Here is a 27,227-nt window from a genome sequence, read left to right as displayed (position 1 = left end):
ATGAACAAAAAGGGGCTCTTCCAACTGAAAACTGACACTTGCCATCTATGTCTACAAAGATTAAATCATGGCTACTGCAACTGCTGACCTTCAACTTCCCTGAAAGGAATTCAGGGTGAAAATCAGGAATGAGGCAGTCTGTGCTCTGGGAAAAAGTGGCAGAACAGGTCTTCAGATAATTAGATCTGTTCAGGAGAAGATTCTATGAATCCCAATTCTTGCATCTTCTTATATCTAGAGAAACACTGACATCATTAATGGTGACATCTGCTTTGCCTATGAGGAGAAGGCAATGGCACCCCACTCCAGCACTCTTGCCTGGAAAATCTCATGGACGGAGGAGCCTGGTAGGCTGCAGTCCATGGAGTTGCTAGGAGTCAGAAATGATTGAGCGACTTCACTTTCACTCTTCACTTTCATGCATTGGAGAAGGAGATAGCAACCCTCTCTGGTGTTCTTGCCTGGAGAATCTCAGAGATGGGGGAGCCTGGTAGGCTGACATCTGTGGGGTCTCACAGAGTTAGACATGACTGAAGCAATGTAGAAGCAGCAGCAGCAGCAGCTTTGGCTATGAAAGAAGATTTTACATTAAAAGTCAAAATAGAGTAGCTAGCTGTGGTTCATACATCCTGGGCAATAACTATATGATAAGGTAGGTGTAATTTCAGATTAGACATTGTATTGCTAAACACTTGAGTTTTCTGAGTCATGTCAGTCTTAGATGCCACCATTCTGAAAACAATGTCTGCTGGAAGCTAGTAACTTCAACCTTACTTTTTATAAAACTAGGCAACTGGCTACCTGGCTACAAGTCTCCCTGAGGTGCCAGGTCCAGACTGGGTTTCAGCCCTATTCTAAAAATAAATGAGATTTACTTTGTCTATTAAAATTCCAGTTATCCCTCCTCCAGCTACTTCTAACTGGGTCTGTTACAACAAAATGGCAGACCATGGATTTGAGATTTTAATCATATAAGGCTCAATGTAAGACTTGAAATTCAGGAATACTTCCAATTCAGTGTCTATTCTCCAAGCTGAGGCAGTCCTATACCCCCATTTTGACAAGAAGTTATCACAGTCATAGTTGCCCAGTTCCTTAAATTAAAACTGAGTAGAACTAGGTGGGTCTTTGAAGTATATATCTGTCCTGTGTTCTCCATTTCCTGTCTGTAGGATATAGGCTTTGTTCAGCCTCCTTGAACTTCCCTGAGTTCCAAGGGGTAGATTCAAACAATTGCTAATCAGGGAAGGGAGGGGATACAGAAACAGAGGAGAAACAATCAAATGGTGATATAGCCTTGAGACAGGGTCCTGGTTCCTACTCAAAGAAATGTGCATAACAATGTCTTTGAGTTCTCCCACCACCCAGGTGGAGGATGGGAACTTCAGACTAAACACAAGATTCCTGGAGCACAGCTCTGTTCCCTCACCACCAACCAATCAAAAAAAAAAAAAAAAAGTCACAAACCCTGCAGCCCTCACCCCAAATGTTGCCTCCTGTTTCTGGGAACCAATGATGACCATCCTGTTAGGTCTCCTGTTTGGCCCCTGTCTATTTCATCTCTGAGAGGAGCCAACTGTTTCAAACTAAACTGCTGTTATTACAAGGGTGAATTCAGGTTTCTGTCAAGGCAAAAAGTACATTGACTTAGATCAGGTAGAGAGAGACTTCTGTTCTGCTAGGCATACACAGCAGGAAGAAGTTACAGAAGAAAGTGACCTGCACCCCAATTCCCAAAAAGTATCTTGAATATAAAGTCTCTCAGCGGGGAGTTGTTAGGGAAAGCACACTGACTGAAACCTTCCACTCTGGCCAGGCACCGTAGTAACTGTTTGCATGAGTTGTTTTACGACAGGACGTCCTGGTAAGGAACATGGAACAAATAAGCCTCCACCAATCAGAAGAGTTCAGGAAAAGTAGAAAGGAGACACCACATGTCTGACCACCTCCCTGAATCCTTCTCTCTGTCATCCATCTTGGCTGAACAAGTCATGCACCACAAGGAAGGACAGTCAGAATGATTGACTAAAGACAACCCAAAAACTAACCCCATCACCATAAAACCCGAGACTGCAAGCCATGTGCCAGAGCTGTTCTCCTGGGTTCCCTTACCCTACTGCTCCCCACCCGGGTGCCCTTTCCCCCCAAAATATCTTGCTATGTCAGCATATGTGTCTCCTCAGACAATCCATTTCTGTGTTAGACAAGAGCCCAGTTTCAGGCCCTGGAAGAGGTCCCCCTTCCTGCAACAGTAGTAAGAATATTCTTCTGTGTCCTCAGTGGTGTCCTCTCAAGTCCATTGATCTCTTGTCAACTGGCCTACTCAGAAAGATCTTCAATATTTCTAGAAGTGTCTCTGAACCTAATGTGGGCACTGTGGGGTCAACTTAGATTCAGATCTAGCCTTAGTCCAGGTTGTACGTGCTTCTAAAGTCCACAGTTGCCTCTAAAATCCAGTCTCAAGCCAATTATGGGGGTTTAACCCACTTTCTGTGATTGAAAGAGTGAATTTCCTTCCTCTTGTTTAGACACACTGTCCCTGGTCCTCTGTTCTGGTTTTGGCCATGCCTGTTTGTAGGCCACCCTCTGATGTCTGTTCTTCACACAGACAAGATGGGGCAAAAGCTGCAGCTTATGGGGGCTCACTTGATCAGTCAGGCTGTGAGCGGGAGGGATGAGACAGACACAGTTGGTATGTGAGGGGATTGTCTGAGGTAGCTGAAGTCTGCTGAAAGCTGCTGTAGCCTGATGCAGTCATGCACTCTCTCAGGGTAACTGGCCCCAGGAAGTGGGTCTCTTGGCAAGGCTAGGCTACTTAGAACGTGTGTGTAGTGACCTGCACCTGCTCACAGCCAGCTGCAGTGACCATTACATCAACAGCTTGCCCACTTCTGGTGTCACGGGTTACATCCTGCCTGGTTTTGGGTACTCGTGAAGGCAGTGTCTTGATGTCTGTGTATGCCCTGAGTTAAAAGGTCCCTAAAACAATGATTTCTTGCCTTTCTGCAGGTCCAATCTTTTTCCTGTATCATACTCGGTCTAATCCTCTCCCTGGGGTCTGATCTCCAAAGCCTAGGCTTCAGCACCCAGTCCCTATCTGCCCTGCAAGCATGCAGACACACGTCTCAGGCTGGAGGGTGGTGTTCAGCTCTAATCTCTATGCAGAATTCTCTTCCTTTTGCCTTCCACACACCTATTGCTGCCGTCACCTCTGAGGTATAAAAGTGTTGCCCTTTCTTTGCCCAGGAGCGGGTTTCCAAGTATGCAGAATTTTTTCCTCCTTCACAATTCCTTCCAGATGTGCAGGTTCCATCCAGATTCCTTTGTCTCCCTTTCTATTTTTTTTCCCCCTTAATTCTTTTAACCTACTCCATTATGTAGAGATTAGCTTGCTTCTTTGGAAGTTGAAAGCCTTTGCCAGCACTCAGTGGGTATCTTGAAGGAGTTGTTCTGGATGCAGATGTATTTTTGATGTATTTGTGAGGAGAAAGGTGATCTCCATGTGTTCTTCCTCTGCCATATTTCCTGAATCTCCTATATTCTGTTTTAAACTACATTTTTAGGACTTGTGCTTTAAAGTGTTTGTGCATTGGAGCTGTTAACTTTGAAATCACCAATTTGAAAATCTGAAATTTTGTCTATGCTATAATGGTACAATCTAAATCTATTGGCAGAACTACCTTCATATAGTTCTATAGGGTTAAAGCTTTCTCATTTTGATGATAGTCTCAAAAACTATCTTCAATCTAAATATGAAATTTAATTAATTGTCTTGTATTTTCAGAATTTAGTTTAATTTGCAAATATGTTAATCATGTTGACTGACAAGATTATAGTTTCAGTTCAGTTCAGTTCAGTCACTCAGTCGTGTCCAACTCCTTGCAACCCCATGAATCATAGCAGGCCAGGCCTACCTGTTCAACACCAACTCCCAGAGTTCACTCAGACTCACGTCCATCGAGTCAGTGATACCATCCAGCCATCTCATCCTTGGTCATCCCCTTCTCCACCTGCCCCCAATCCCTCCCAGCATTAGAGTCCTTTCCAATGAGTCAACACTTCGCATGAGGTGTCCAAAGTACTGGAGCTTCAGCTTTAGCTGAAGTAGACACACCCTTCCAAAGTAATCCCAGGGCTGATCTCCTTCAGAATGGACTGGTTGGATCTCCTTGCAGTCCAAGGGACTCTCAGAGTCTTATCCAACACCACAGTTCAAAAGCATCAATTCTTTGGTGTTCAGCCTTCTTCACAGTCCAACTCTCACATCCATACATGACCACAGGAAAAACCATAGCCTTGACTAGATGGACCTTAGTTGACAAAGTAATGTCTCTGCTTTTGAATATACTATCTAGGTTGGTCATAACTTTTCTTCCAAGGAGAAAGTGTCTTTTAACTTCATGGCTGCAGTCACCATCTTCAGTGATTTTGGAGCCCAAAAAAATAAAGTCTGACACTGTTTCCAAGGTTTCCCCATCTATTTCCCATGAAGTGATGGGACTGGCTGCCATGATCTTCGTTTTCTGAATGTTGAGCTTTAAGCCAACTTTTTTGCTCTCCTCGTTCACTTTCATCAAGAGGCTTTTTAGCTCCTCTTCACTTTCTGCCATAAGGGTGGTGTCATCTGCATATCTGAGGTTATTGATATTTCTCCCGGCAATCTTGATTCCAGCTTGTGTTTCTTCCAGTCCAGCATTTCTCATGATGTACTCTGCATAGAAGTTAAATAAGCAGGGTGACAATATACAGCCTTGACGTACTCCTTTTCCTATTTGGAACCAGTCTGTTGTTCCATGTCCAGTTCTAAGTGTTGCTTCCTGGCCTGCATACAAATTTCTCAAGAGGCAGGTTAGGTGGTCTAGTATCCCCACCTCTTTCAGAAATTTCCACAGTTTATTGTGATCCACACAGTATGGTTTAGCATAGTCAATAAAGCAGAAATAGATGTTTTTCTGGAACTCTCTTGCTTTTTCATGATCCAGTAGATGTTGGAAATTTGATCTCTGGTTCCTCTGCCTTTTCTAAAACCAGCTTGAACATCACGGAGTTCACGGTTCATGTATTGCTGAAGCCTGGCTTGGAGAATTCTGAGCATTACTTTACTAGCATGTGAGATGAGTGCAATTGTGTGGTAGTTTGAGCATTCTTTGGCATTGCCTTTCTTTGGGATTGGAATGAAAATGGACCTTTTCCAGTCCTGTGACCACTGTTAAGTTTTCCAAACTTGCTGGCATATTGAGTGCAGCACTTTCACAGCATCATCATTCAGGATTTGAAACAGCTCAACTGGAATGTCATCACCTCCACTAGCTTTGTTCATAGTGATGCTTTCTAAGGCCCACTTGACTTCACATTCCTAGATGTCTGGCTCTAGGTAAGTGATCACATCATCATAATTATCTGGGTCGTGAAGATCTTTTTTGTACAGTTCTTCCATGTATTCTTGCCACCTCTTCTTAATATCTTCTGCTTCTGTTAGGTCCATACCATTTCTGTCCTTTATTGAGCCCATCTTTGCATGAAATGTTCCCTTGATATCTCTAATTTTCTTGAAGAGATCTCTAGTCTTTCCCATTCTGTTGTTTTCCTCTATTTCTTTGCATTGATCGCTGAAGAAGGATTCCTTATCTCTTCTTGCTATTCTGACAGAATGTGGTCCACTGGAGAAGGGGATGGCAAGCCATTTCAGTATTCTTGCCTTGAGAACTGCATGAACAGTATGAAAAAGCAAAATGATAGGATACCAAAAAAGGAACTCCCCAGGTCATTAGGTGCCCAATGTGTTACTGGAGATTAGTGGAGAAATTACTCCAGAATAATGAAGGGATGGAGCCAAAGCAAAAACAATACCCAGTTGTAGATGTGACTGGTGATAGAAGCAAGATCCAATGCTGTAAAGAGCAATATTGCATAAGAACCTGGAATGTCAGGTCCATGAATCAAGGCAAATTGGAAGTGGTCAAACAAGAGATGGCAAGAGTGAACGTCGACATTCTAGGAATCAGCAAACTAAAATGGACTGGAATGGGTGATTAACTCAGATGACCATTAGATCTACTACTGCGGGCAGGAATCCCTCAGAAGAAATGGGGTAGCCATCATGATCAACAAGAGAGTCCAAAATTCAGTACTTGGATGCAATCTCAAAAACGACAGAATGATCTCTGTTCGTTTCTAAGGCAAACCATTCAATATCACAGTTATCCAAGTCCATGCCCCAACCAGTAACACTGAAGAAGCTGAAGTTGAACGGTTTTATGAAGACCTACAAGACCTTTTAGAACTAACACCTAAAAAAGATGTCCTTTTCATTATAGGGGACTGGAATACAGAAGTAGGGAGTCAAGAACCACCTGGAGTAACAGGCAAATTTGGCCGTGGAATGTGGAATGAAGCAGGGCAAAGACTAACAGAGTTTTGCCAAGAAAATGCACTGGTCATAGCAAACACCCTCTTCCAACAACACAAGAGAAGACTCTACACATGGACATTACCAGATGGTCAACACCGAAATCAGACTGATAATATTCTTTGCAGCCAAAGATGGAGAAGCTCTATACAGTCAACAAAAACAAGACCAGGAGCTGATGTGGCTCAGATCATGAACTCCTTATCACCAAATTCAGACTCAAATTGAAGAAAGTAGGGAAAACTGCTAGACCATTCAGGTATGACCTAAATCAAATCCTTTATGATTATACAGTGGAAGTGAGAAATAGATTTAAGGGCCTAGATCTGATAGATAGAATGCCTGAAGAACTATAGTTTATAAAGTGTTTACAAACTGAAACTCATTAGTGCTTTTTTATGCACGTGTGTTGCAATTTTAAAGATATATGAGAGTAAATAATTGATGTTGCTAGCTTTAGGAGGGGAGATTCTATTTATACTATTGTCATTGTTTAAATAAGGATGGATGCTTCTCTGTCACAATGTAAGTCACTGAAGTGAAGATGTTTGGCTTAAGACTAACATTTTCAGAGAGGGAGAAAGAATGCTAAAATAAAACATGAAAAGAAGACAATGAATAGCACAGAGACAAATCTGAGGGCTGTACAATGTTATGTGTGGGGCAAGGCTATTTTCTGGTGTTTTAATTAAGCTGTTGAAGTTGCATGATTAGTTAAGAATTCCACAGAACTTTTCTCTGATTTTAAAAATGAAATATTGCCTTACAAGAAATATTTGGCTCAAAAGTCTTGAGCAAATTTGAATAGGAAATTTCATGAAAGATTTGTGAGAGCTGTGATTCCACTGTTTAGGAAGAAGTCTTGGAGAATAGGTTTCAAGGTATCAGTCATTAGCAGGAAATGTGTTTAGGCATATAGCATGGGCTATTTATAGTTCTGGAACTTAGTTATTTGAATGACTAAAGAAAGCTGTAAACATATTATTTGAACCTGAAAAGTGATAGATGTGGGAGAAATCAATGGATCCAGCGTAGATCTTTAGGGAACCATTGATATTTTGGAGTTTGTAGATTCAATTTGGTAGCTTAATATTGTGTGTCTAAGAATTGTTGGTCTAGAAAATAAGCTCAATGAGAAAGTAATTGGTCACTTAACAATGATTGCTTTTTAATATGTGTATAAATATATATATAAAACTCTCACATAGAAATTGTATTTTTTCTGTCAGGAATTAAAACTCATTTCCTAGTAGCATTCACAACAGTAAACTCTCAATTGACTGGAACCACAATTTCTAGAAAAACTACATTTCATGAGATTTCTCAGTACCCAGCTTTAGGATAGTCATGCAGATCAAAGAAAACAAGGTTAGTTTAAAAAGATATTTACTGTTTAACTGTCTTCAAACACATTTAGCCCTATGATCAAATCTCCACGTACAGTGCTATATAGTAAAAACAACTGCTCACAATGAATTCTCTTCCTTTTCCCCCACTTAAGCAAAGAAAAAATGTAAACTTATCATACATGTGTTATAAGGCTGGAATGAAAAATAAAGATACATAATCTCAAATATGTATACACCTACTGTATACAATACAGTGTGCTTCCAAGGAGTTCAAAACTGGATAAAACACAGATGTTTTTGCCAAGAAATTTAGAGATAAGGGTAAAATATATGTTAATAACTATAACTTAAGATCAAAATCTTTAGATTCTATAAGTTATAGAGATAAACTACTATCAAATTTCTGACATATAAAATGTTAAGTTTACAGAGTGTGAAGTGAAGTTTAATATGCCAATTCTCATTTACATGACTGTCAAATAAATATTATTTTGCATATAAAGTGATCAGGAAAAAATACCCTGGAACTACTTGGATAGTGAATAGTGAGAGAAAATATATGTTAAAAATATGGAGCACTATATGGATAAACTTTACAATTATCAAATGAATGTGGTATTGAGTTAAACAGGTCAGGATTCAGCTATCCCTTCTCACATTTAATAGCTGTGTAATCTTTCATTTGCCATCCTCATCTGCAAAATGGAAATAATTGTAGCATTTTTATTAAAACTTGTTTCAAAGAAAATGAGAAAATAAATATAAAGTCGCTAGTACATATTATTATTGCTATTATTTTAATTCTTACTGTAGGTCAGAAAATGTTAATTTTACTCATATCAGAGGACTTACCTTGATGAAATATGAAATAATCAGTTTTAATTTTATATTAAAATTTCAATTGGTATACTCCTGTATAATAGGGAGGTTAGAAAGGTAACTGATGTTATCAAAGTTTTTATATTTACTTTTCAACCATGTATCATTAATGATTCTTAACACTTATGGGTAGCACTATATATAACAACATATTTTACGTGTATTGGCTGATAGTATTTACTATAACCACATTAGGTATGTAACAATGTGGCTTCATTTTACAGATGAGAATGAAAAAGTGAGTTTATGGTTCTGGACCCACTGGTAGAAACAAGGAATATAAAATGTACCTAGCTTTATTATATAAAGGAAATTCTCAGGAATATACAGAATTAGTAGGTGTCATGTAGATTTGTTACTTACATTATACAATGAGTAAGTTACAAGTAAATTTATTTATTGAATCCTACAGATATTTGCCTTTATTTCTGTGCACAACACACTGTTCTAGGTACTGTAGGGTACACAACAATTATATGCCCTCGATACAATTTGGAAGCCATATATTTACACAAAATATACTACACACACACACACAGAAAAACTGTAATAGATATGCAGATGAAATGCTAAGTAAGCAAAAGTAAAGGGAATATGGAACTTGAATCAAAATGGCAGAGCAAGGGCATGGAGATTTTAACTATCTTCACAAACACATCAAAATATATCTACATGTGGAACATTTCTCAGTGAAAACTAGCTGAAGACTGGCAACAGATTCCTATAAAATCAAGACTGTAAGAAAGATACACACAGAATCCAGTAGAAAGGTGAAAGGGTCAATCAGGTCAGGACATATGCCCCTGGGAGAGGACAAGGGATCAGAAGGAAAGAGAGATTATGTGGGTGGGGAAATAGAGGAAAACAATAGAATGAGAAAGACCAGAGATCTCTTCAAGAAAATTAGAGATACCAAGGGAATATTTCATGCAAAGATGGGTATATTAAAGGACAGAAATGGTATGGCTCTAACAGAAGCAGAAGACATTAAGAAGAGATGGCAAGAATAACCAGAAGAACTATACAAAAGAAATCTTAATGACCCAGATATCCACAATGGTGTGATCACTCACCTAGAGCCAGACATACTGGAGTGTGAAGTCAAGTGGACCTTAGGAAGTTTCACTATGGACAAAGCTAGTGGAGGTGATGAAATTTGAGCTGAGCTATTTCAGATCCTAAAAGATGATGCTGTTAAAATGCTGCAGTCAATATGCCAACAAATTTGGAAAACTCATCAGGGGACACAGGACTGGAAAAGATCATGTTTCATTCCAGTACCCAAGAAGGGCAATGTCAAAACATGTTTAAACTACCACACAATTGCACTCATTTCACATAAGTGACAAAGTTGTGCTCAAAATCGTCCAAGCTAGGCTTCAACAGTACATGAACCAAGAACTTCCAGATACGCAAGTTGTATTTTAAAAAGGCAGAGGAACCAGACATCAAATTGCCAATATCCATTGGATCATCCAAAAAGCAAGAGAATTCCAGAAAAACATCTAATTTTGCTTCATTGACTATGCTAAAACCTTTGATTGTGTGGATCATCAGTTCAGTTCAGTTCAGTCGCTCAGTCATGTCCAACTCTTTGTGACCCTGTGAATCGCAGCACGCCAGGCCTCCTTGTCCATCACCAACTCCCAGACTATGGACAATTCTGAAAAGAGATGGGAATACCAGACCACCTATCTGCTTCCTGAGAAACTTGTATGCAAGTAAAGAAGCAACAGTTAGAACCAAATATGGAACAACACACTGATTCATAACTGGGGAAGGAGTGTGTCAAGGCTGTATAGCGCCACCGTGTTTATTTAACTTATATAGAGTACATCATGTGAAGTGTTGGGCTGGATGAAGCACAAGCTGGAATCAAGATTTCAGGGATAAATATCAATAACCATAATAAACTCAACACTCAAAAAACTGAGATTGGCATCAGGTCCCATCACTTCATGGTGTATAGATGGGGAAACAATGGAAATAGTGAAAGACTTCATTTTCTTGGGCTCCAAAATCACTGCAGACAATAACTACAGTCATGAAATTAAAAGACATTTGCTACTTGGAAGAAAAGCTATGATAAACCTAAATGGCATGTTAAAAAGCAAGAGACATTACTTTGCCAACAAAGGTCAGTATAATCAAAGCTATGTTTTTTTTTTCCCAATAATCATGTATGGATGTGAGATTTGGACCATAAAGAAGGCTGAGCACCGAAGAATTGATGCTTTTGAATTGAACACAATTCAAAATGGAGTCCCTCGGACTGCAAGGTGACTAGTTAATCCTAAAGGAAATCAACCCTGACTATTCATTGGAAGGGCTGGTGCTGAAGCTGAATCTCCAATACTTTGGCCACCTGATGCTAAGAGCCAACTCATTGGAAAAAAACCCTGATGCTGGGAAAGATTGAAGACAGGAGAAGGGGATGACAGAGTATGAGGTGGTTGGATGGCATCACTGACTCAATGAACATAAATTTCAGCAAGCTCTGGGAGATGGTGAAGGACAGGGAAGCCTGGGTTGCTGCAGCCCATTGGGTAGAAAGGAGTCAAACTGACAGCAACAGCATGGGTGAGATCCTCTTTGGGGACTTAGTGATTCAAGTCACATATTGTGTGCCCCAAAACATATTGGGTCTTACACAGGGAAGACAAGCCCCTTAGCTGGTAGCAGTGCTGGCTTTTAACAGAAGGACTGTGGGAAGCCCAGCATCTGCTTCCAAAGAATGCGCACAGGCTTGCTTGCTCCCAAAGCAGGTTGGATAGGGTAGATTCAAAACTGTGCAAATGGCTGGTCAATCTCTCTCTACTGCCAAGGGCGGTTCTCAACTTGCCTTGCAAACTCTTCCCCTTCACCCCCCGCCTCCACACCCCCAACCACCCCACACAGTCCTGCTCTTTCATGTTCCAAATTTACACTTGTGTGAGGGCTGCAGGGATCAAGGAGATAGCTTGGCTGTGAGACACAGATCACTCACACTGGAAGCAGCATCTAAACAAGGTAGAAGTGAAAGTGTTAGTTGTTTAATCGTGTCTGACTCTGTGATCCCATGGAACCCGCAAGTCTCCTCTCTCAATGAAATTCTGCAGGTGAGAATACTGGACTGGGTTGCCATTCCCTTTTCCAAGGGATCTTCCTCACCCAGGGATCAAACCCAGGACTCTTGCATTGCAGGAAGATTCTTTACCATCTGAGCCAAAGGGCAAGGTATGCCTTTACCGGCACTCACAAAGGCAGTGTATCAGAAGCAGTCACATCTTGTCTGTGACTGAACTACCATAGCCCATGACCTGAATATGCCAGAAGCCTGCACAGGCCCCTCACCCTGGGGTGTAGATCCACACCAAGGTGAAGGTGGCAGAGGTCAACAGGAGAAATCATCTGTGAAGGGCAGAGAAGATTTTGAGTTGAAGCTGCCTCAGAAGGACAGGGACAGTCTGCAGGCAATGCGTCAGAAGCAGTCTGAAGGTCTGACTGTGGTGGGTCACCACAGCTCATGCCCTAACTCAGCCAAGTGTCCGCACTAGCCCTTCTTGCTCCAACACTTCTCCTCTCTGAGATAGAGGTGCTGGTGCTGGGAGGAGGAAGGAAAAGGGAATGGAACTAACTTAGCTGAACCCGAAGGCTTCTTTTCTAGCAACCTGGGATCCAATCATATGCCCAAGAGGGCAATGACAGCCACTGAGCAGAGAGGATGCCCTGCCTCACACCTGGCTCCAACCGTAGCCCCTCCATTTCCAGCCCCACCCTCTGCTAAGGCAATAGGTGCCAAAAGCATCAACAGGAAAACAAAGACATATTTACAAGGGTACCCCCATATACTTATGTAAGTATATATAAAATAAACAACAGGATTTATCAAATAGCACAGAGCACTATAGTCTATATCTTGCAATAATCTATAATTGAAAGGAATATGGCTATATATATATACACTTAATTTGCTCTATATCTGAGAAAAACATAATATTGTAAACTATGCTTCAATTTAAAAAAATGAAAAAAAATCAGTTCAGTTCAGTTCAGTCGCTCAGTCATGTTTGACTCTTTGCGACCCCATGAATCGCAGCACACCAGGCCTCCCTGTCCATCACCATCTCCCGGAGTTCACTCAGATTCATGGCCAACGAGTCAGTGATGCCATCCAGCCATCTCATCCTTGGTGGTCCCCTTCTCTTCCTGCTCCCAATCCCTCCCAGCATCAGAGTATTTTCCAATGACTCAACTCTTCACATGAGGTGGCCAGGGTACTGGAGTTTCAGCTTTAGCATCATTCCTTCCAATGAAATCCTAGGGTTGATCTCCTTCAGAATGGACTGGTTGGATCTCCTTGCAGTCCAATGGACTCTCAGGAGTCTTCTCCAATACCACAGTTCAGAAGCATCAATTCTTTGGCGCTCAGCCTTCTTCACAGTCCAACTCTCAAATCCATACATGACTACTGGAAAAACCATAGCCTTGACTAGACGGACCTTAGTCGGCAAAGTAATGTCTCTGCTTTTGAATATGCTATCTAGGTTGGTCATAAATTTTCTACCAAGGAGTAAAGCGTCTTTTAATTTCATGGCTGCAGTCACCATCTGCAGTGATTTTGGAGCCCCCAAAAGTAAAGTCTGACACTGTTTCCACTGTTTCCCCATCTATTTCCCATGAAGTGATGGCACCAAATAACTATGCAATAACCAGTAAAGAAATAAACATAAAGATGTAGAATATGATGTAAAAAAAAAAAAAATGAAAGGGAAGGGAGTAAAAAACGTAGATTTTTAAAAATGTGTTTGAATGTAAAAGAGTACCTGTTTAAAACAGTATATATACCTATAGGTCAACATATATGAACCCTATGTGTTAGCCGCTCAGTCGTGTCTGATGGTTTGCAACTCCATGAACTGTAGCCTCCTATGTACATATAATTCTCCAGACAAGCATACTTGAGTGGCTAACCATGCCCTTTTCCAGGGTATCTTCCCAACCCAGGGATCAAAACTAGGTCTCCACCAGAGAAGCCCATGGGAACCATAAATTAAAATTATTTAATAGTTACACAAAAACTGAGGTTTCCTTTTAAAAACTAAAAATAGAACTGCCATAATCCAAAAATTCCATGGCTGGATATATATTTAGAGAATACAAAAGTGCTAATTCAATAAGATACATACACTTCAATGATCATAGTAGTAGTATTATTTACAATAGCCAATGTAAGTGTCCCTCAACCACTGAATGAATAATGAATATGTGTAGCATGGGATGTTACTCTGCCATAGAAAAGAATGAAGTTTTGCCACTTGCAATACCTTGGATAGACTTAAAGAATATTATGCTAAGTGAAATAAGTCATATAGAGAAAGAAATACTGTATGTAACAATTTATAGGTGGAATCTGAAAAGTTAAACTAATTAATGCATATAACAAGACACAAACAGACTTGCAGATATAGAAAGCAAACTAATGGTTACCAGTGGGGAGAGAAAAGAGGAAGGGTTGATAGGAGTATGAGATTAAGGGACATAAACTACTATGTATAAAATAAATAAGGAAGAAGAATACATTTTTACAGCACAGGGAAATATAATAGTTATTTTTCAACAACTTTAAATGGAGTATAATCTATAAAAATATTTAATCTAGTTTGAATGACTTTTGAAAAATTATGCTGAGTGAAAGATTCCAGTCACAAAAGGTCACATATTATGTTATTTCATCCAAATGAAATGTACAGAATTGACAATCTGTAGAAACAAAACATACAATTAATTGTTGCCTAATGCTTTGGGCAAGGGGCATAGAGACTAACTATTGATGAATGTAAGATTTCTGTTTAGAATGATGAAAATATTCTAGCATTTTCAACCACTTAGATTGTGGTAATTGTTTTATTGTCTTGTGAGTATACTAAAAATAACACTGAATCATAAAGTTAAATGGATGAATTTTACAATTTGTGAGTTATATCTCAATAAAATCTTATAATAAAAAAGAATAGATCCATGTGAAAAAAGCATATTTTAAAAATAAAAACAAATCAATCTCCAGCAATGAAACATGTGTTGTTTTTTCTCAACAACAGACTAGAGGTAAAACAGCTAAGTTACAATGAGAAATGTATATATATTAAAATAAAAATGTATATGTTAGAATATCCCATAATGACCATAAAATAATTAAAGATGGTATGAATTCTGTTTGGTGTTAATCTTGGAAGAATGAATGAAGGAGGATCATATTTGAACTAAACCTTAGCTAATTGGGACCTTATGAAGAACATCCTAAGTAAAGGGACTAGAATGACCAAATGTATGGAATATTAATGAAATGGTTACTATAGAAAAATGTAAGGATTATATAGCTTAATTGTAAATAGGGAGATCTTGGAGGTGTTTGGAAATCTTGGTAAGTCTGAGATTATCCTACAATCATGATCAAATAAAAAGATAACCGTGACATATCTAAATATAAATGTTTGTTAATAGTATGGTAGAAATTTTCATGGAGTTACAAATGACAGATAAAAAAGAAAAGGTTTTGAAAATCATTTCAGGCAATATTTCACAAATCAAGAGAGGTGATGAGGAACCAGTCCGGGAAATGGCTTTGGGAATTAAAAGGTATGATGAAATAAACAAAATTTGATGCTTCAATTAAGTTTAAGGAGAGCTTCCCTAGTGGCTTAGATGGTAAAGAATCTACCTGCAATGCAGGAGACTCAGGTTCAATTCCTGGGTTGGGAAGATACTCTGGTAAAGGCACCCCAATATTCTTGCATGGAGAATTCCATGGACAGAGGAGCCTGGCGGGTAACTGTCCATAGGATGCCAAAGAGTCTGACATGACTGAGTTATTACACTTTCACTTTTTAAGTTTAACAAGTGATGGAGAATTAGAATCTTCAACGACACTGAAATTTTCAAACCTGTGTAGTTTGGAGGAAATTGGTCAAATAAGAAACACAGGATATCTGAGTGGGATAAGGATAATAATGGTAGGGCAATATAGTTTGTTTAATTTATGTATGCCTATAAAGTATATGCATGCATTGTATCTGTATAAATTAGGAATGATGAATGCAAGCAATTGTGAATAAGCCATTTTGAAAAAGATCATTTTGAAAAAGAAAAACAAGAATTAAACTAAGATCAAGGAAAATTAATAGGCATTAGCTGACATATAAAACCCAGATGGAGTGCCAAAATCATTTTGACAAGTGACGAATAAGCCAGAAGTCACAATTCAACCCTATTTACTGAGAGAGAAAATTTCTATCTATTTTGAAATTCTGAGACAAATGAAATAAGTAGTAAACTTGTGTGTGACATTTAATAACAAGGACTTAATGGAAAATGGAGGGCAAAAGTTTGTACTGACTGAGGAGTTATAGGCCAGAGACTCTTTTGTTTAAATTAAGCTCCCAAGATTATTTTTGAGTCTAAGACTGCACCTAATGATGGACTCTCTTGAATGTAAGAATATTCATGGTGATTCAATTCTTGACTCATTTCCATGTATTACTAAGAGTAAGGCTGGCTGTATATGAGGAAAACTGAAAATAATCTAGAATTAATTAATCACAAATAATGTTAATCAGATGCTAGTGACAGGTACCTAGCACAACTCTGTGCACTAAAGACGTCATATCATGTATTAATTATGAAAACTTTAGGAGGTAAAAAAGATCAGTGTAGGAATATTACAAAAAGAGTGAGGTCAGGCTGCTAGCTGCTCAGAACCAATAAACAGGCCAGGTTGGTAGAAAAGAAAGTTTGTTTTCTTTAAAATATCAGCAACTGGAGGGAAGGGAGGGTGGATGTCAGTCCAAGGGCCAACATCCCCTCCACTGACAACCAGTGAGGCAAGACTTTTTATAGACAGAAGGAGTGGGCTCATGCAGAAACAGCACAATCAACTCTGACAGTTATCTTCAAATTGAGTCTGACCAGCAACATCTTGGTTATTTTAGGTACAGTTAATATTCAGTTCTGGGGCTTCCCATGTGGCTCTAGTGGTAAAGAACCCATCTACCAATGCAGGAGACATAAGAGACTCAGGTTTGATCCCTGGGTTGGGAAGATCCCCTGGAGGAGGAAACAGCAACCCACTCCACTATTCTTGCCTGGAGAATCCCATGGACCAAAGAACCCTGGTAGGCTATTGTTCATAGGGTCACAAAGAGTTGGACATGACTGAAGCAACTTAGCATACATGCATGCATTACTCAGTTTGCTCAGCATCTGTTTGCTCCCATTTCTCTGAGGTCAGTTCTTGGAACTGTGGCAGCATATGTCACGTGTGCATTCTGGCCATCTTGCAGTTAACTTCTTCCACCTAGGGCTTCTGTATCTATGAGTTCATTTCTGTTCAGTCTCTCAGTCATGTCTGACTCTTTGCAACCCAATGGACTGCAGCACATCAGGCTTCCCTGTTCATCACCAACTCCTGGAGCTTACTCAAACTCATATCCATCAAGTCGGTGATGCCATCCAATGATCTTATCCTCTGTTGTTCCCTTCTCCTCCTGCTTTCAATCTTTCCCAACATCAGGATCTTTTCCAATGAGTCTGTGCTTCCCATCAAGTGGCCAAAGTATTGGAGTTTCAGCTTTAGCATCAGTCCTTCCAATGAATAGTCAGGACTGATTTCCTTTAGGATGGACTGGTTGGATCTCCTTTCAGTCCAAGAGACTCTCAAGAGTCAACTTCAGTACCACAGTTCACAAACATCAATTATTTCATGCTCAATTTTCTTTATAGTTCAACTGTCACATCCATACATAACCACTGGAAAAACCATAGCTTTCACTAGATGAACCTTTGTTGGCAAAATAATGTTTCTATGCTGTCTAGGTTGGTCATAGATTTTCTTCCAAGGAGCAAGTGTCTTTTAATTTAATAGCTGCAGTCACCATCTGCAGTGATTGGAGCCCCCCCCCCAAAATAAAGTCTCTCACTGTTTTCATTGTTCCTCAGTCTATTTGCCATGAAGTGATAGGACTAGATGCCATGATCTTAGTTTTTGAATGTTGAATTTTAAGCCAGCGTTTTTACTCTTCTCTTTCATTTTCATGGCTCTTTAGTCTTTTTTCAGTTTCTATCATAAGGGTGGTGTCATCTGTCTATCTGAGGTTATTGATATTTCTCCCAGCAATCTAAATTCCAGCTTGTGCTTCATCCAGACCGGTATTTTGCATGATGTACTCTGCATATACGTTAAATCAGCAAAGTGACAATATACAGGCTTTGACGTATTCCTTTCTCAAATAGGAACCAGTTTGTTGGCCCAAGTCCAGTTCTAACTGTTGCTTCTTGACCTGCATACAGATTTCTCAGGAGGTAGGTCAGGTGGTCTGTTATTCCCATCTCTTGAAGAATTTTCCACAGTTTGTTGTGATTTACACAGCCAAAGCATTTAGCATAGTCAATAAAGCAGAAGTAGAATTTTTTCTGAAACTCTTACTTCTTTGATGATCCAGTGGGTGTTGGCAGTTTGATCTCTGGATCATCTGCCTTTTCTAAATCCAGCTTGAACATCTAGAAGTTCATGGTTCATGTACTGTTGAAGCCTGTCTTGGAGAATTTTGAGCATTACTTTGCCAGTGTATAAAATGTGGGCAATTGTGCGATAGTTTGAACATTCTTTGGCATTGCCTTTCTTTGGGATTGGAATGAAAACTGACCTGTTCCAGTCCTGTGGCCACTGATGAGTATTCCAAATTTGCAAGCATATTGAGTGCAGCACTTTCACAACATCATCTATTAGGACTCAACAGTTCAGCTGGAATTCCATCACCTCCACTAGCTTTTTTCATAGTGGTGCTTCCTAAGGTCTAGTTGATTTTGGACTGCAGGATATCTGGTGTGAATGATCATGCCACAGTGGTTGTCTGGGTCATGAAGATCTTTTTTGTATAGTTCTTCTATATATTCTTGCCACCTCTTCTTAATACCTTTGGCTTCTGTTAGGTCCATGCCATTTCTGCCCATTACTGTGTCCATGTTTGCATGAAATGCTCCTTTGGTATCTCTAATTTTCTCTCAGAGATCTCTAGTCTTTCCCATTTTGTTGGTTTCCTCTATTTGTTTGCATTGATTACTAAAGAAGGCTTTCTTGTCTCTTCTTGCTGTTCTTTGGAACTCTGCATTCAGATGAGTATATCTTCCTTTTCTCCTTTGCCTTTCTTTTCTCAGCTATTTGTAAGACCTCCTCAGATAACCATTTTGCCTTGTTATGTTTCTTTTTCATAGGGATGGTCTTGACCATTGCCTCCTGTACAATGTCATGAACCTCTGTCCATAGTTCTTCTTGCGCTCTGTCTATCAAATCTAATCCCTTGAATCTATTTGCCACTTCCTCACATCCAAGGAGCAGTGGCTGCGTGGGCACAGGTGGGCCAAGAGGAGCTCCTCCAAGTTCAAAGTCAAGAGACGTGGTGGTGAGGAGATACCCCTCATTCAAGGTAAGGAGCAGTGGCTGCACTTTGCTGGAGCTGCCATGAAGAAATACCCCATGTCCAAGGTAAGAGAACCCAAGTAAGGTGGTAGGTGTTGTAAGAGGGTATCAGAGGGCAGACATACTGAAACCATAATCACACAAAACTAGCCAATCTAATCACACTAGGACCACAGCCATGACTAACTCAATGAAACTAAGCCATGCCCTGTGGGGCCATCCAAGATGGACGGGCATGGTGGAGAGTTCTGGCAGAATGTGGTCCACTGGAGAAGGGAATGGCAAACCATTTCAGTATTCTTGCCTTAAGAACACCATGAACAGTATGAAAAGACAAAATGATAGGATATTGAAAGAGGAACTCCCCAGGAAGGTAGGTCCACAATATGCTACAGAAGATCAGTGGAGAAATAACTCCAGAAAGAATGAAGGGATGGAGCCTAAGAAAAAGCCATACCCAGTTGTGGATGTGACTGGTGATAGAAGCAAGGTCCCATGCTGTAAAGAGCAATACTGCATAGAAACCTGGAATGTTAGGTCTATGAATCAAGGCAAATTGGAAGTGGCCAAACAGGAGATGGCAAGAGTGAACATCAACATTCTAAGAATCAGAGAACTAAAATGAACTGGAATGGGTGAATTTAACTCAGATGACCATTATATCAACTACTGTGGGCAGGAATCTCTTAGAAGATTTGGAGTAGCCATCATGGTCAACAAGAGTCCAAAATGCAGTAATTAGATGCAATCTCAAAAATGAGAGAATGATCTCTGTTCATTTCCAAGGCAAACCATTCAATATCAGAGTAATCCAAGTCTATGCCTACACCAATATTGCTGAAGAAGCTGAAGTTGAATGGTTCTATGAAGACCGACAAGATCTGTTAGAACTAACACCCCCAAATGACGTCCTTTTCATTATAAGGGACTAGAATGCAAAAGTAGGAAGTCAAGAAACACCTCGATAACAGGCAAATTTGGCTTTGGAATACAGAATGAAGTAGGGCAAAAACTAATAGAGTTTTGCCAAAAGAATGCACTGGTCATAGCAAACACCCTCTTCCAACAACACAATAGAAGACTCTACATATGGACATCACCAGATGGTCAACACCAAAATCAGATGGATTATATTCTTTGCAGTCAAAGATGGAGAAGCTCTATACAGTCAGAAAAAAACAAGACCAGGATCTGACTGTAGCTCAGATCATGAGCTCCTTATTGCCAAATACAGCCTTAAACTGAAGAAAGAAGGGAAAACCACTAGACCATTCAGGTATGACCTAAATCAAATCCCTTATGATTATACAGTAGAAGTGAGAAATAGATTTAAGGGACTAAATCTGATAGATAGAATGCCTGTTGAACTATGGACAGACGTTCATGACATTGTACAGGAGACAGGGATCAAGACCATCCCCGTGGAAAAGAAATGCAAAAAAGCAAAATGGCTGTCTAGGGAGGCCTTACAAACAGCTGTGAGAAGAAGAGAAGCGAAAAGCAAAGGAGAAAAGGAAAAATATAAGCATCTGAATGCAGAGTTCCAAAGAATAGCAAGGAGAGACAAGAAAGCCTTCCTCAGTGATCAATGCAAAGAAATAGAGGAAGACAGGGAATGATAAAGCCTAGAGATCTCTTCAAGAAAATTACAGATAACAAGGGGACATTTCATGCAAAGATGGCCTCGATAAAGAACAGAAATGGTATAGACCTAACAGAAGCAGAATATATTAAGAAGAGATGGCAAGAATACACAGAACGGTACAAGAAAGACTAGAGCCAGACATTTTGGAATGTGAAGTCAAGTGGGCCTTAGAAAGCATCACTATGAGCAAAGCTAGTGAAGGGGATGGAATTCCAGTTGAGCTATTTCAAAGTCTGAAAGATAATGCTGTGAAAGGGCTGCACTCAATATTCCAGCAAATTTGGGAAACTCAGCAGTGGCCACAGGACTGGAAAAGGTCTGTTTTCATTCCAATCCCAAAGAAAGGCAATGCTAAAGAATGCTCAAACTACTAAACGATTGTGCTCATCTCACATGCTAGTAAAGTAATGCTCAAAATTCTCCAAGCCAGGCTTCGGCAATACGTGAACCATGAAATTCCAGATGTTCAAGCTGGTTTTAGAAAAGGCAGAGGAACCAGAGATCAAATTGCCAACATCCGCTTGATCATGGAAAAAGCAAGAGAGTTCCAGGAAAACATCTATTTCTGCTTTATTGACTATGCCAAAGCTTTTGACTGTGTGGATCACAATAAATTGTGGAAAATTCTGAAAGAGATGGGAATACCAGACCACCTGACCTGCCTCTTGAGAAATCTGTATGCAGGTCATGAAACAGCAGTTAGAACTGGACGTGGAACAACAGACTGGTTCCAAAAAGGAAAAGGAGTATGTCAAGGCTTTATATTGTCACCCTGATTATTTAGCTTCTATGCCGAGTACATCATGAGAAACTCTGGGCTGGAAGAAGCACAAGGTGGAATCAATATTGCTGGGAGAAATATCAATAACCTCAGATATGCAGATGACACCACTCTTATGGCAGAAAGTGAAGACGAACTAAAAAGCCTCTTGATGAAAGTGAAAGAGGAGAGTGAAAAAGTTGGCTTAAAGCTCAACATTCAGAAAACGAAGATCATGGCATCCGGTCCCATCACTTCATGGGAAATAGATGGGGAAACAGTAGAAACAGTGTCAGACTTTATTTTTGGGGGCTCCAAAATCACTGAAGATGGTGATTGCAGCCATGAAATTAAAAGACGCTTACTCCTTGGAAGAAAAGTTATGACCAACCTAGATAGCATATTCAAAAGCAGAGACATTAGTTTGCCAACAAAAGTCTGTCTAGTTAAGGCTATGGGTTTTCCAATGGTCATGTATGGATGTGAGAGTTGGACAGTGAAGAAAGCTGAATGCTGAAGAATTGATGTTTTTTAATTGTTTTATTGGAGAAGACTCTTGAAAGTCTCTTGGCCTGCAAGGAGATCCAACCAGTCCATTCTAAAGATCCTGGGTGTTCTTTGGAAGGAATGATGTTAAAGCTGAAACTCCAGTACTTTGGCCACCTCATGTGAAGAGTTGGCTCATTGAAAAAGATTCTGATGCTGGGAGGTATTATGGGCAGGAGGAGAAGGGGACGACTGAGGATGAAATGGCTGGATGGCATCACCGACTCGATGGACATGAGCTTAAGTGAACTCCAGGAGTTGGCGATGGACAGGGAAACCTAGAGTGCTGCATTCATGGGGTCACAGACAATCAGACCTGACTGAGAGACTGAACTGAACTGAACTGTATAATTGTAAGGAATTTGATTTATGTTCTATGTTAATTGTCTAGTGGTATTTCTAAGGCAGCTCATAAAATATAATCAGAGTATTATCTATAGTCCTTGAGAATGAACTAAATATCCTTGACCATGCTTAATGACTACGTTATTGTTATTTGGTCTTCTTTGACTATTTCCTTGATTTTAATATGTTCTTATTTCTCTGATTAAGCTTATATTTGACTCAAGTTTTCCAGAGGCAAAAGGCTGGCTGAGGACATGGGGCAGTGGAGGGCAAAGACCATGGGTTCCTGCTCTGTTTCAGGAATAGTTGTGTACCTGTCAGTTCCTCATCCAGTATTGGATGCCATTAAATTAAGGAAAAATAAACTAACGTTAAAGTTTGAAGTTGGTAATTAACACAGAGTTTATAGATAAAATAATGATGTTAAATGAGGAAATAATAGTGAGGAAAAATCAGACGTTGAGACAGAGCCTTAAGAATTTTTAATTTGTTTGAAGCTCTTAAGAAACACTTTAGATCAGTCATCTCTAACCTTCTGGCAGCAGGGACCAATTTAGTGGAAAGCAACCTTTCCATGGACCTGGGAGGATAGCGGAGGGAGCATGGTTTAGCCAGCAATGTGAGCCATGGGAGGGGTGGGGCAGGCTGTAATGTGAGCACTGGTTCAGGTGGTAATGGGAATAACAGATAGCAATGGGCAGCAGCAGATGAAGCCTCACTTGCTGGTTCACTGCTCACATCCTTCTGAGTGGTCCAGTTCCTAACAGGCCACAAACCCATCCTGGCTTAGAGGGGCTGGGGACCTCTGCTATATACAACAATTAGGTTTTCACTGTTAAATATAAATAGCCTGTTGTGATAAGTTTAGAGTTGTTCATCCACTACTGGTAAAAACTTAACTTATATAAGCATAACTTAGCCCTTGTGAAGTTCTTGAGATGTTATGCCAACTTCAGTAATTTTCTTGAAACTTCCTGATTGACATCAAAGTTGATTCAATGATGTGATTACAGGAAGTAAAAGCAAGAGACTGAAAAACTTGCAGAAAGTTTTCAGGAAGCTAGGAGAGAAACTGCATCCCAAAGTTAATAATTAGTTTCAAATATTAGACTGTTCAAGAGAAATCTGTGCAGTGATGGAGGATAAAGCAAGTAAAAACAGCTGCAAGAGGGGATGATCAGGAGGATCATCAGGAATTGCAGAGTGTGTGATTGCCCATGGTTTCTTCTTTTTTTTAAATAAATTCTTGAGAGACTGATACTTTTCTATCTTTTGACAGAAGAGTGATGTGGCTTACAGATTTAGGGTTTCTTAGGTCAAGACCAAAAAGAATAAGAGAGTGAGAAAACTAGCACTCTTCTCCCCATATCTAATGCCAACTCTGTGATACCTGGCTCAAAACAAGAGTGGTCAGCATTCTTTGACTAGGAAAAAAGGTGAGAGGAAGATTTACTAAAGAGCTCCCCGTGCCTTTGCGTCCCTCACAGTATCTCCTCTACTACACTTTACCAGACTAAAAGGAATGCTTGTATGCTTCATGTGTGTTTCGTTTGTGGGTGGTAATGAAAGAAGAGGAAGTAAAAAACAATAAAAATGCAAAACCATAACCCTTCACCAAATAAAAGGATATTTAAAAGGAGCAAGAAAAATTCTCAGGTCAGGAAATGTTATGAAATTCTGCAGTTTTAATAAGGTAGGTCCCTCCCGTTATCATATAATTAAATACAAGATGACTAAGAGTACAGAATTCTGAGGTGAGCAGGCATATATTCCACTTGGCTGACTTTCCAGCTGAGCAAATGTTTCTCTTGGATTGAACACAGACCTTCATTTATTTTCATTGTGAATCATTTTCCTGGAAGTCACTGTTGCGTAAATGGTGCTTCCCTGACTCCTGATTAACCCAGACAGACAGAATCAGTAAGTGTGCAAATGAGCTCAATAAACAAGTTTCTTTTCCAAGAAATTTCCTCGTCAGTTTTCTCATTCTGAACTGTGTAATGGTCTTTCTATGAAGATCCCCAAGTAGTAGTCATTGGATTAATTCTGATAATCCTTCTGCACTGTGTTCATTGCTCACATAACTCTCTTTTAGACCTCCCTATAATCTAGTGGAAATTCTTCATTCATGCTGAGATCTCACAACTTGTGTTTTTCTTCTGCTTTTCCCACCCAATGGCAGAACTTGGAGAGATACCAAAGAACTTCTGTAAATACACAGAAAACAATTTTAAAACCACTATAAAATCTTGGGGGGCTTCCCTGATGGCTCAGCATGTAAAGAATCTGCCTGCAATGCAGGAGATGAAGGAGACATGGGTTTAGTCCCTGGGTCAGGAAGATCCCCTGGAAGAGGGCATAGCAACCCACTGCAGTATTCTTAGAGGGAAAAATCCCATGGACTCAGGAGTCTGGTAGGTCAATGGGGTCACGAAGAGTCAGACATTACTGAAGTGACTGAACACACATGCACAAAACCTTGGGGACTAGATGGAGATACTTGTATAATCAGAAAAAGAAAGTATTTTCTTATGAAAATATTTTGTAAAATATAATTTCCTATAAAATTATGGGATAAAAACAAAAAATTATAAATATTGATTACTCATCTCTGAATATATTATTAAAGGTAATTGTGTTTTCCCTTTTTATAAGCATTGGTAGTATCTAAAATTTCCTCAGTGATCAAGAATTTGACTATAATTTTTTAAAGACATTTTAATTATTCTATCTTTTATTTGTATTTTTAATTAGAGGAAATTGCTTTACAGTGTTGACTTGGCATGTCTTAATTTTATTATTTCATAGATGAAGAAAATGAATTCTAAGGCTGGATAAAATGACCTGTCCACTGTCAAATACTCATATTACTTGAGGTAATTGTGTATCTCTTTTCTTAAAGATAAATCTCAAACAGAATAGAAATATCTCTATTCTGATTGAGTTCAAGGCTCAGTTTTGCTGTAGAGTGATACACTGTCCTAGAAACTCCACTAGATAAAGAATCACTTAAATACTTATCAGAGTGTCTGACACATAATTGATGCCTCATGACTAGGATAAGTTGGTGATAAATGGATGGATGATAATAAAAGTTGCTCAAATGGACCACTAGGGATCATTGTCACACTATGTATTTGACCAAGGCAGTGTTCCTTATATTATAGCGAACTGGTGGGGAGGGACATCATTTTGGAAACTGAAGACTTATGCTTTTATATGTATTTATTTTTTAAACCTGCTGCCTGGGATAAATGAGGTTGTCCTGAAATAGAAGAAAAATAAATAAAAGGGAAAACAAAAACACCAGTCATAAATAAAAAGACTGCTTTCAAGTTAGCAATTATGTCAAACAAATAAAGCTGTCCAGTATTATTCTTTAGCCTCATTTGACTCCTTTAGAAAAATTCAAAAGAAAAAAAGAACAAAATGAAGTAATTTATTATCCTACAGAGACATTTCTATCTATGAATATGCAACTTTTTAATGAAGTTTCCAACATAAATTGGCTGTTTCAGCATATTGGAGATTGACGGCACATGCTAATACCAATAAATTGGATTTGTTTTGGGGAAATTTATGTGTGCATACATAAAATATTTGGATGCAACCGCAGATGGAAGAGGCGTCATTGCTAAGGTAACAATGTATACATTACACTGGAAGATGCAATTTATGTATAAAACAATTCAACCACTGATTATAACAGTGACACATTCTGGAATAATATGCCTTTAAATTCAGCATTAAACATGAATGTGGGATTCCTACAGTTTGCCAAGCACAATCTTCCACCCGTCTGATTTATTTTTACAGTTTCTTAAAGCACTTAAAGTATATTTTATTTACTAACTTCTCATCAAATTTAAAAGGATAAAGCCATGTAAAATATTTATAGAATATAATTTTAAATGCCCTATGGATTCTGCTACATGAATGATAATGCAAAAGTAAAATACAAATTGTTAAGAACCAACAATTTACTCACAGTATCTCCTCTACTACACTTAAAAGTAAAAGTTACAGCTAATTGCTATGTTCTAACTATGCAACCTTAGCAATTTACTTATTTAGTTTAGAGGAGATACATCAGTTTGTACAATAGACATGATATTACTGTACAAGAGACATATTATTAATAGACATGATGTTACTGTACAATAGAGATGTAAAATAGACATAATATTACTACTTATTTGTATAATAAGTAGTACAGTAGACATCATGTTACTGTACAATAGACATGATATTGTACAACAGACATGATATTACTACTTCTTTCATAAGTGTCTGTGAGAATCTAATCATATATACATATATGTATACATATATATATGGAGAAGGCAATGGCACCCCACTCCAGTACTTTTGCCTGGAAAATCCCATGGACGGAGGAGCCTGGTAGGCTGCAGTCCATGGGGTCGCAAAGAGGTGGACACGACTGAGCGATTTCACTTTCACTTTTCACTTTCATGCATTGAAGAAGGAAATGGCAACCCACTCCAGTGTTCTTGCCTGGAGAATCCCAGGGACAGGGAAGCCTGGTGGGCTGCCGTCTATGGGGTCGCACAGAGTCGGACATGACTGAAGCGACTTAGCAGCAGCAGCATACATATATATGTGTAAATACAAAGTATATATGTATATAAGGGCTTCTCTGGTGGCTCAGTTGGTAAAGAATCCACTTGCAATGAGGGAGACCTGAGTTTGATCCCTGGGTTGGGAAGATACCCTGGAGTAGGGCATAACCACCCACTCCCCAGTATTCATGCCTGGAGAATCCCCATGGACAGAGAAGCCTGGAGGTCTACAGTCCATGGGGCCACAAAGAGTCAGACACA

Source organism: Oryx dammah, unplaced genomic scaffold (assembly GCF_014754425.2).
Source record: "Oryx dammah isolate SB20612 unplaced genomic scaffold, SCBI_Odam_1.1 HiC_scaffold_8, whole genome shotgun sequence".
NCBI classification, from domain to species: Eukaryota; Metazoa; Chordata; class Mammalia; order Artiodactyla; family Bovidae; genus Oryx; species Oryx dammah.
The sequence above is the reverse complement of the archived record's forward strand: the minus strand, read 5'-3'. Positions refer to the sequence as shown.